Raw genomic sequence first — 12531 nt, 5'->3', positions numbered from 1 at the left:
AACGTAGTTTCTCCTGCTCATCAGATACTGCATGAGCTGCTGTGCTTTTCCAGCATTTAATGAAGGAATAATCTGGAGGCAGAGTTATCTATCATTTAAGTGTATGAAGTATCCAAACTATCAAGGAATTTACCGGTGTAAGTCCTCCCAGTTTTCTAAAAGGATCTAGGCCTTTCATAATTACAATAAAAGTTGAGATTTGGAATTTTAGCTGGTGGAAAATGTTAGAATCACAGAATAATTGTAGAATCCCTACAGTGCAGATATAGGCCACTTGGCCCATCGAGTCTGCATTGAAACTCCAAACAGCATCCATCCTATTGTCATAACCCCACATTTACTCCACTTAGCCTGCACTCTATGGAGAAATTTAGCATAGCCAATCCACTTAACCTGTACATCTTTGGACTGGAGATCAAATCAGCACCTAGAGGAAACCCACACGCACATGGGGAGAGCATGCAAACTCCACACAGTCACCCAAAGCTGAAATCAAACCCCTGTTCCCTGGCACTGAGGTAGCAGTGCTAAGCACTGAGCATTAATTTGAGGTTGGGCATAAGATCACATACTTGTATCTCCAGATGTTGTTTTCTTACTGTGATTAGGTCAAGGATGGCTGAAGTTCTGTACTTCACCTTTCAGTGAGCCATATGTACACGTGTTCATACTTTGGTTAGAGGATGATTGCCATGTTGTTGTGAGTTATGCTGCTCACTCTATTATTTTTGAGGAGATTCTGGTTGTGTTGTCAATGAATCAGGCTCATGAGTTTTCTTATGTTGAGAGTGAGGCAGCTTCAAGTTAAATGTCCAGTAGAAACAACCCATCCTTATCCAGACTACTTGGATCAAAACTACTCCAGGCACTGTGAATGATTGACCAGTCAATCTGCTCATAGCAGAAACCTGAAGGAAGTAGACATATCAGTGGGTAATAGGAGTGATGAATGGTGTTGAATTGTGTCAGGATTCTTGACACAAGAACTCAGATAATCCTGAAAATCCATACCTTAATATGTATAGAGTGATGTTAATGGGGCAAGCAATGAAACCTTATTTTAGGTATGGGTGGAAGTTAGGAACAGCAATGGAACAGCCACCATTTTGTGGGTTTTCTACAGACCACCTAATAGCAGTAGAGAGATTGAAGAACTCATAGGCGGGCAGATTATGGAAAAATGCAGAAGTAGCAGGGTTGTTGTTATGGGTGATTTCAACTATCCCAATATCAACTGAAACCTCCTAAGTGCAGATGGTGTGGATGGAGCTGTGTTTGTCAGTTGTGTTCAGGAGGGTTTCCTTACTCAATATGTAGACAGACCGACAGGGGAGAGGCCATTTTGGATTTGGTGCTCGGCAACGAGCCAGGACAGGTGTCAAGTCTCGCAGTGGGAGAGCACTTTGGTGACAGTGACCACAACTGCAATTGACCAAAACAACAATTTACCTTAGCAATTGTTCCACAGAAAGGGCACAGCAGATATGTGGAGACTATTTAAGGAGCAGTTGTTGCGAGTGATGCACAAATAGGGCGGCACGGTGGCACAGTGGTTAGCACTGCTGCCTCACAGCACCAGAGACCCGGGTTCAATTCCCTCCTCAGGCGACTGACTCTGTGGAGTTTGCACATTCTCCCCGTGTCTACATGGGTTTCCTCCGGGTGCTCCGGTTTCCTCCCACAGTCCAAAAATGTGCAGGTCAGGTGAATTGGCCATACTAAATTGCCTGTAGTGTTAGGTGCAGGGGTAAATGTAGGGCAATGGGTCTGGGTGGGTTGTGCCTCGGTGGGTCGGTGTGGACTTGTTGGGCTGAAGGGCCTGTTTCCACACTGTACGTAATCTAATCTAATTTGTTCCTCTGAGACAGATAAGAAGGGGTAAGATTAAGGAACCTTGGATGACGAGAACAGAGGAATTTCTTGTCAAAAGGCAGAAGGCAGCTTACGTAAGGTGGAGGAAGCACAGCTAGCACAGCTTTAGAGGATTACAGGCTTGCTAGAAAGGAGCTCAGAAATGCACTGAGGAGAGCCAGGAGGGGGGCATGAAAGAGGCTTAGCAAGAAGGATTAGGGAGAACCCAAAGGTATCTTACTCATATGTGAGGAATAAGAGAATGATAATGGAGAAGGTAGGGCTGATCAGAGATAGCGGAGGGAAATTGTGCGTGGAGTCTGAGCAGATAGGGGAAGCACTAAATTAGTTTTTTGCTTCGGGTTTTTACAAAGGAAAGGGACCTTGTTGTAAATGAAAACTTTGAGGAGTTGGGATACAGTCTTGACCAGATCAAGATTGATGAAGTTGATGTGCTGGAAAGTTTGGGAAATATTAAGATTGATAAGTCCCCAGGGCCAGACCAGATTTATCCGAGGCTGCTCCGGGAAGCGAGAAAGGAGGTTGCTAAGCCGCTGGTGAGGATATTTGCCTCCTCACTCTCTACGGGAGTCATACAGGAGAATTAGAAGGAGGCGAATGTTGTTCCCCTTTTCAAGAAGGGGAATAGGGAAATCTCTGGCAATTACAGATCAGTCAGTCTTACGTCTGTGGTCAGCAAAGTTTTGGAAATAATTCTGAGGGATAGGATTTATAAATATTTGGCAAAACGTAGTGTGATTAAAGACAGTCAGCATGGCTGACTGAGGGGCAGGTCATGCTTTTGTTAATCATCAAGCCAATCTAAAATATATTTGTGAAAATTATAAAGCAATCATCTAACCTAGTTTGAATGCACATATAGATCACTTAAAGAAAGGATTTGCATTTCTATTTTAACTTTCAGTTCTCAGCAAGTCCAAAGTACACTACAGTCAAGGATGCACCTTGTAAAGATTATCACTTGGCACAAAGTCATAGAGATGTACAGCATGGAAACAGACCCTTCGGTCCAACCTGTCCATGCCGACCAGATATCCCAACCCAATCTAGTTCCACCTGCCAGCACCTGGCCCATATCCCTCCAAACCCTTCCTATTCATATACCCATCCAGATGCCTCTTAAATGTTGCAAATGTACCAGCTTCCACCACTGCCTCTGGCAGCACATTCCATACACGTACCGCCCTCTGTGTGAAAACTTTGCCCCTTAGGTCTCTTTTATATCTTTCCCCTCTCACACTAAACCTATGCCCTTTAGTTCTGAACTCCCTGGCCCCAGGGAAAATACTTGGTCTATTTATTCTATCCCTTCCCATCAATTTTGTAAACCTCTATAAGGTCACCCCTCAGCCTCCGACGCTCCAGGGAAAACAGCCCCAGCCTGTTCAGCCTCTCCCAATAGCTCAAATCCTCCAACCCTGGCAACATCATTGTAAATCTTCTCTGAACCCTTTCAAGTTTCACAACATCTTTCCGATAGGAAGGAGAACAGAATTGCACGCAGTATTCCAACAGTAGCCTAACCAGTGTTCTGTAAAAGCCACAACATGACCTCCCAACTCCTGTACTCAATACTCTGACCAATAAAAGGAAGCAGATGAGACCAAAATTGGAGGTGTAGTGGACAGCGAAGAGGGTTACCTCCGATTACAACAGGATCTTGACCAGATGGGCCAATGGGCTGAGAAGTGGCAGATGGAGTTTAATTCAGATAAATGCGAGGTGCTGCATTTTGGGAAGGCAATTCTTAGCAGGACTTATACACTTAATGGTACAGTCCTAGGGAGTGTTGCTGAACAAAGAGACCATGGAGTTCAGGTTCATAGCTCCTTGAAAGTGGAGTCGCAGGTAGTTAGAATAGTGAAGAAGGTGTTTGGTATGCTTTCCTTTATTGGTCAGAGTATTGAATACAGGGATTGGGAAGTCATGTTGTGGCTGTACAGGACATTGGTTAGGGTCATTGTTGGAATATTGCATCCAATTCTGGTCTCCTTCCTATCAGAAAGATGTCGTTAAACTTGAAAGGGTTCAGAAAAGATTTACAAGGATGTTGCCAGGATTGGAGGATTTGAGCTATAGGGAGAGGCTGAACAGGCTGGGGCTGTTTTCCCTGGAGCGTCAGAGGCTGAGGGGTGTGGATAGAATAAATAGACCAAATCTTTTCCCTGGGGTTGGGGAGTCCAGAACTAGAGGGCATAGGTTTAGGGTGAGAGAGGAAAGATGTAAAAGAGACCTAAGGGGCAACTTTTTTACGCAGAGGGTGGTACGTGTATGGAATGAGCTGCCAGAGGATGTGGTGGAGGCTGGTACAGTTGCAAAATTTAAGAGGCATTTGGATGGGTATATGAATAGGAAGGGTTTGGAGGGATATGGGCCAGGTGCTGGCAGGTGGGACTAGATTGTGTTGGGATAGCTGGTCGGTATGGATGGGTTGGACCGAAGGGTCTGTTTCCATGCTATACATCTCTATGACTCTATAAATGCCTTCTTCAATATCTTATCTACCTGTGAGTTCTCAATGTATTCCATGAGATCTAATTTTTATAACCCGTCTCCCATGGGGAACCTTGTCGAACGCCTTACTGAAGTCCATATAGATCGCATCTACTGCTCTGCCCTCATCAATCCTCTTTGTTACTTAAAACAACAAAGAACAAAGAAAATTTACAGCCCAGGAACAGGCCCTTCGGCACTCTAAGCCTGAACTGATCCAAGTGTACTGTGTAAACCTGTCGGTTAGTTCCTAAGCATCTGTATCCCTCTACTCTCTCACCTTCTTCAAAAAACTCAATCAAGTTTGTGAGACATGATTTCCCATACACAAAGCCGTGTTGACTACCCCTAATCAGTCCTTGCCTTTCCAAATACATGTACATCCTGTCCCTCAGGATTCCCTCCAACAACTTGCCCACCACCGACGTCAGGCTCACTGGTCCAAAGTTCCCTGGCTCGTCCTTAACACCCTTCTTAAACAGTGGCACCACGTTTGCCAACCTCCAGTCTTCCGGCACCTCACCTGTGACTATCGATGATACAAGTATCTCAGCAAGAGGCCCTGCAATCACTTCTCTAGCTTCCCACAGAGTTCTCGTGTACACCTGATCAGGTCCTGGGGACTTATCCACCTTTATGCATTTCAAGACATCCAGCACTTTCTCCTCTGTAATCTGGACATTTTGCAAGATGTCACCATCAATTTCCCTACAGTCTATATTTTCCATATCCTTTTCCACAGTAAATACTGATGCAAAATACTCATTTAGTATCTCCCCCATTTTCTGCAGCCACACAAAGGCCGCCTTGCTGATCTTTGAGGGGCCCTATTCTCTCCCTAGTTATCATTTTGTCCTTAAATGTATTTGTAAAACTCCTTTGGGTTCTCCTTAACTCTATTTGCTAAAGCTATTTCATGTCCACTTTTTGCCCTCCTGAATTCCCTCTTAAGTATACTCCTACTGCCTTTATACTCTTATAAGGATTCACTCGATCTATCCTGTCTATACCTTACATATGCTTCCTTCTTTTTAACAAACCCTCAATTTCTTTAGTCATCCAGCATTCCCTATACCTACCAGCCTTTCCTTTCACCCTGACAGGAATATACTTTCTCTGGATTCTCGTTATCAAGCCGTCCCTTTACCTGCGAACATCTGTCCCCAATCAGCTTTTGAAAGTTCTTGCCGAACACTGTCAAAATTGGCCTTTCTCCAATTTAGAACTTCACATTTTCGATCTCGTCTATCCTTTTCCGTCACTATTTTAAATCTAATAGAATTATGGGTCGTTGGCCCCAAAGTGCTCCCCCATTGATACCTCAGTCACCTGCCCTGCCTTATTTCCCAAGAGTAGGTCAAGTTTTGCACCTTCTCCAGTAGATACATCCACATACTGAATCAGAAATTTGCTTGTGCACACTTAACAAATTCCTCTCCATCTAAACCCTTAACACTATGGCAGTCCCAGTCTATGTTCAGAAAGTTAAAATCCCCTACTATAACCACCCTATTATTCTTACAGATAGCTGAGATCTCCTTACAAGTTTGTTTCTCAATTTCCCTCTGACTGTTAGTGGGTCTATAATACAATCCCAATAAGGTGATCATCCCTTTCTTATTTCTCAGCTCCACCTATCCCTGGATGTATTTCCAGGAATATCCTCCCTCATCACAGCTGTAATGCGAACCCTTATCAAAAATGCCACTCCTCCTCCTCTCTTGCCTCCCTTTCTATCCTTCCTATAGCATTTGTATCCTGGAACCTGGAACATTAAGCCGCCAGTCCTGCCCATCCTTAAATCCTGTTTATGAAATTGCTATGATATCCCAGTCCCATGTTCCTAACCATGCCCTGAGTTCATCTGCCTTCCCTGTTAGGCCCCTTGCATTGAAATAAATGCAGTTTAATTTATTAGTCCTACCTTGTCCCTGCCTGCCCTGACAGTTTGACTCGCTTTTGTTCTCAACTGTACCAGTCTCAGATTGATCTCATTCTTCACTATCTCCCTGGGTCCCACACACCACCCCCCCCACCCCCACCCAAACCCCCATCTTGCTAGTTTAAATCCTCTCGAGCAGCTCTAGCAAATCTCCCTGCCGGTATATTGATCCCCTTCCAATTTAGGTGCAAACCGTCCTTCTTGTACAAGTCACTTCTACCCGAAAAGAGATTCCAATGGTCCAAAAATGTGAATCCATCCCACATACACCAGGTCCTCAGCCCTGCATTCATCTGCTCTATCCTCCTATTCCTGCCCTTACTAGCTTGTAGCACCAGGAGTAATCCAGATATTACTACTCTCGAGGACCTCCTTTTTAAATTCCTGCCTAACTCTCTTTAATCTCCCTTCAGAATCTCAATCCTTTCCCTTCCTTTGTTGTTGGTTCCAATGTGGACAATTACCTCTTGCTGGACCCTTTACCCCATGAGAACATTTTGCATCCTTTCTGATACATCTGTGATCCTGGCACCAGGGAAGCAACACACCATTCTGACTTTTCGCTGCTAGTCACAAACGTATGTCTGTACCTCGGACTAGAGAGTCCCCTAACACAATTGATCTCTTGGAATTGACGTACCCTTCATTGCATAGAGCCAGTCTCAATACCAGAAATTTGGCTGTTAGAACATAGAACATAGAACAATACAGCACAGAACAGGCCCTTCGGCCCACGATGTTGTGCCGAACTTCTAACCTAGATTAAGCACCCATCCATGTACCTATCCAAATGCCGCTTAAAGGTCGCCAATGATTCTGACTCTACCACTCCCACGGGCAGCGCATTCCATGCCCCCACCACTCTCTGGGTAAAGAACCCACCCCTGACATCTCCCCTATACCTTCCACCCTTCACCTTAAATTTATGTCCCCTTGTAACACTCTGTTGTACCCGGGGAAAAAGTTTCTGACTGTCTACTCTATCTATTCCTCTGATCATCTTATAAACCTCTATCAAGTCACCCCTCATCCTTCGCCGTTCCAACGAGAAAAGGCCGAGAACTCTCAACCTATCCTCTTACGACCTACTCTCCATTCCAGGCAACATCCTGGTAAATCTTCTCTGCACCCTCTCCAAAGCTTCCACATCTTTCCTAAAGTGAGGCGACCAGAACTGCACACAGTACTCCAACTGTGGCCTAACCAAAGTCCTGTACAGCTGCAACATCACTTCACGACTCTTGAATTCAATCCCTCTGCTAATGAACGATAATACTCCATAGGCCTTCTTACAAACTCTATCCACCTGAGTGGCAACCTTCAAAGATCTATGTACATAGACCCCAAGATCCCTCTGTTCCTCCACCTGACTAAGAACCCTACCATTAACCCTGTATTCCGCATTCTTATTTGTTCTTCCAAAATGGACAACCTCACACTTGGCAGGGTTGAACTCCATCTGCCTCTCCTCAGCCCAGCTCTGCATCATATCTAAGTCCCTCTGCAGCCGACAACAGCCCTCCTCACTGTCCACAACTCCACCTATCTTCGTATCATCTGCAAATTTACTGACCCACCCTTCGACTCCCTCATCTAAGTCATTAATAAAAATTACAAACAGCAGAGGACCCAGAACTGAACCCTGCGGAACTCCACTTGTAACTGGTCTCCAGGCTGAATATTTACCATCTACCACCACTCTCTGCCTTCAACCGGTTAGCCAGTTTTCTATCCAATTGGCCAAATTTCCCTCTATCCCATGCCTCCTGACTTTCTGCATAAGCCTACCATGGGGAACCTTATCAAATGCCTTACTAAAATCCATGTACACTACATCCACTGCTTTACCCTCATCCACATGCTTGGTCACCTCCTCGAAGAATTCAATAAGACTTGTAAGGCAAGACCTACCCTTCACAAATCCGTGCTGGCTGTCCCTAATCAAGCAGTGTCTTTCCAGATACTCGTAAATCCTATCCCTCAGTACCCTTTCCATTACTTTGCCTACCACAGAAGTAAGACTAACTGGCCTGTAATTCCCGGGGTTATCCCTATTCCCTTTTTTGCTACTTTCCCCTGAGAATCCATCACCCCCTACATTTTCCAAAACAGCATACTTGTTTGAAATGGATATAGCCACAGAAGGCTCCTGCACTAGCTGCCTATCTCTCTTATCTTTTCTGGAGTTACCCCATCTATGTGACTGTATTTGAGACTTTTACCCCTTCCTGTAACTGCCATCCATCACATACTGTTCCTGTTGCAAATTCCTCATTGCTTCTAACTGTCTCTCCAACTGATCCATTCGATCTGATAAGTTTCACAACCAACAGCATTTATGGCAGATATAATCCCCTATAACCCTGAAATTCTTCAAACTCCCACATCTGACAAGAAGTACATATCACTGTACTAAAGGCCATTTTTGCTCCTTCACAATCTACAGACCCAGAAACCCTAACCACCTTACCATATATCAAAGAAGTTTCAGAAGTGACAGCCAGACTACTAAGACCCCTCGGAATCCTAGTAGCACACAAACCCACCAACACTCTCAAACAAAAACTAACAAACTTAAAAGACCCAGTACAACCCATGGACAAAACCAACGTCATCTATAAAATTCCATGCAAGGACTGCCACAAACACTACGTAGGACAAACAGGAAGAAAGTTAGCCACCAGGATACACGAACACCAGCTAGCCACAAAAGGACACGACCCCCTCTCCCTCATAGCCCTACACACGGATGAAAAAAACCACCATTTCGACTGGGACAACATATCTATCCTGGGACAGGCTGAGCAAAGACATGCCAGAGAATTCCTAGAGGCCTGGCACTCCAACCACAACGCCATAAACAAGCACATAGATCTGGATGCCACCTATCAACCCCTCAGAAAACGAACAGGAAATGACATCACCACAAACCCCAGGGACCCCATCCAGGAGAAAGATATAAATAGAAAGCAGGAGACAACAGCTTCGCTTCACTTGGAGGTTGCCATTGATGATGTTACCTAGCCAGGTAATGAAACGTCTGGATATCAAACCTACAGCTCAGCGAGCAAACCTACACACTAGACCCAGAAAATAATGCCGTCTTATTCCTCTACAAAACACTGCCCCAGGTTAAATTAATAGTTACAGCTTATGTTTTAAGTTTAATCAAGAGACATATCTCAAAAACATGTAATCGAGAAAGAACCCACTCTACTCAATACTTTCTGTAGGTCCCAATTAAAAACAATACACTTATCTGCTTCTGTGCTGTGAATTTCGTCCGAACAGTTCCTCCAAGATCAGTTGCGAATTTCACTGTTTGTTAATTTTCCCAGATGCACTCCGATGTCCAGCGATACAGGAATTCAAACAGCAAAGGCAGTAACTGTGCAGGTTCACTGCTGTGTCAGTTTCTTTCTCTCTCTCTCCTGCACTGACCTCACCATGTGCTTCCTTTGTCTGTTCTTCTCCCTTTTAAAACTGCTGTTATAGAGTCATAGAGATGTACAGCATGGAAACAGACCCTTCGGTCCAACCCGTCCATGCCGACCAGATATCCCAACCCAATCTAGTCCCACGTGCCAGCACCCGGCAAATATCCCTCCAAATCCTTCCTATTCATATACCCATCCAAATGTCTCTGAAATGTTGCAATTGCATCAGCCTCCACCATATCCTTTGGCAGCTCATTCCATACCCGTACCATCCTCTTTGTGAAAACATTGCCCCTTAGGTCTCTTTTATATCTTTTCCCTCTCACCCTAAACCTACGCCCTCTAGTTCTGGACTCCCCCACCCCAGGTAAAATACTTTGCCTATTTATCCTCTCCTTGCCCCTCATAATTTTTTAAACCTGTATAAGGTCACCTCTCAGCCTCCGACGCACCAGGGAAAACAGCCCCAGCCTGTTCAGCCTCTCCCCATAGCTCAAATCCTCCAACCCTGGCAATATCCTTGTAAATCTCTTCTGAATCCTTTCATGTTTCACAACATCTTTCCGATAGGAAGGAGACCAGAATTGCACGCAGTATTCCAGCAGTGGCCTAACCAATGTCTTGTACAGCCACAACATGACTTCCCAACTCCTATACTCAATGCTCTGACCAATAAAAGAAAGCATACCAAATGCCTTCTTCACTATCCTATCTACCTGTGACTCCACTCTCAAGGAGCTATGATCCTGCACTCCAAGGTCTCTTTGTTCAGCAACACTCCCTAGGACTTTACCATTTCAAGTGTATAAGTCCTGCTATGATTTGCTTTCCCAAAATGCAGCACCTCGCATTTATCTGAATTAAACTCCATCTGCCACTTCTCAGCCCATTGGCCCAACTGGTCAAGATCCTGTTGTAATCTGAGATAACCCTCTTCGCTGTCCGCTACACCTCCAATTTTGGTGTCATCTGCAAACTTACTAACTGTACCTCTTATGCTCGCATCCAAATCATTTATGTAAATTACAAAAAATTAGAGGACCTAGCACCGATCCTTGTGACACTCCACTGGTCAAAGGCCTCCAGTCTGAAAAACAACCCTCCACCACCACCCTCTGTCTTCTACCTTTGACCCAGTTCTGTACCCAAATGGCGAGTTCTCCATGTATTCCATGAGCCCTAACCTTGCTAATCAGTCTCCCATGGGGCACCTTGTCGAACGCCTTACTGAAGTCCATATAGATCATATCTATCGCTCTGCCCTCATCAATCCACTTTGATACTTCTTCAAAAAACTCAGTCAAGCTTGTGAGACATTTTTTCCCATGCACAAAGCCATGATAACTATCCCTAATCAGTCCTTGCCTTTCCAAATACATGTACATCCTGTCCCTCAGGATTCCCTCAATAACTTGCCAACCACCGAGGACTGATCTATAGTTCCCTGGCTTGTCCTTACCACCCTTCTTAAACAGTGGCGCCGCGTTTGCCAACCTCCAGTCTTCCAGCACCTCACCTGTGACGATCGATGATACAAATATCTCAGCAAGAGGCCCAGCAATCACCTCTAGCTTCCCACAGATTCTTGGGTACACCTGATCCTGTCCTGGGGATTTATCCACCTTTACCCATTTCAAGACATTCAGCACTTCCTCCTCTGTAATCTGGACATTTTGCAAGATGTCACCATCAATTTCCCTACAGTCTATATTTTCCATATCCTTTTCCACAGCAGTAAATACTGATGTAAAGTACTCAGTTAGTATCTCCCCCATTTTCTTGACATTTTTTTCCAAAGTTCCAAAACAATGCAAAAGCATATAAAACAGTAATTGCTGCTCCTGGAATTCAAGGAAATCATCTCCAGCACCTAAAATACCTCAATAAAGGAGCAGCTGTTACAGCCAGAAATTTTTCCTGTCCTCCACCTTGAATTACCCAGAGGTTCAAAGTGGCAACTTGCATGCATCAACTCTCTGGAATGGACACTGAATTAATCATCTTTTAGTGTAAGTGGCAATAATACTGCAGGGCCAAGGCTGATGTAAGAAGATAGGAGGAGGATCCTAAAGCTTTCTACTTGAGCTTTTCACTTGAAGTAAATGACCTTGGAAACGTTCAATTAGTTTCTGTGTTCCTTCATTCTGTTGAAATGTACATAACTAAATTAGATTTAGTTTTGTTTTTGTTGGATGTGTCAGATAATCAATGTAATTTTCAATTAATTTCAAAATGTCGATGTTAATCTGTGGTTAATCTTTTGATTAAAGCTGGCATGCATGGGTGGGATGGTGTGGGGGGGGGATGATGTGAAGAAAGGGCTGAGAGATCAATAAGAGAGTGGGAGTAGAGCAGGAGGGAAGGTTGCTGGGAAGGCGATAGGTAAATGCAGGTGGGAGGGGGATTGTGATAGGTCAGAGGGGAGGGTGAAGTGGATAGGTGCGAAGGAAGATGGACAGTTTAAGAGGGCAGTGCCGATTTGGAGGGTTGGATCTGGGATGAGGGGAGGGAAGATGAGGAAGCTGGTGAAATCAGCATTGATGCTATGTAGTTGGAGGGTCCCAAGCCACCGAATGTCTGGAGGAAGAAGGCCTTATCTTCCGCCTCGGGACACTCCAACCATGCGGCATGAACATTGACTTCACCAGTTTCCTTATCGTCCCTCTCCCCACCTCATCCCAGATTCAGCCCTCCAACTTTGTACTGTTCTGTTGAACTGTCCTACCTGATCCCACCTATCCACTCCAACCCCAACTCCCATCTATCACTATTGCTCCCCACCTGCAT

The 12531-nt window shown here is 44.7% G+C and overlaps 1 protein-coding gene across 3 annotated transcripts in view; it reads left to right on the top strand.

Annotated features, from left to right (window-relative positions):
• The window catches only part of LOC140463549 (uridine-cytidine kinase-like 1), a 184918-nt gene that overhangs the window by 135701 nt on the left and 36686 nt on the right, over positions 1 to 12531 (top strand). The window lies entirely within an intron of this gene.

This window comes from Chiloscyllium punctatum, chromosome 3, assembly GCF_047496795.1.
Source record: "Chiloscyllium punctatum isolate Juve2018m chromosome 3, sChiPun1.3, whole genome shotgun sequence".
Taxonomy (NCBI): Eukaryota; Metazoa; Chordata; class Chondrichthyes; order Orectolobiformes; family Hemiscylliidae; genus Chiloscyllium; species Chiloscyllium punctatum.
Note: the sequence above shows the minus strand (reverse complement) of the source record. Positions and strands in the feature narration are given on the sequence as shown.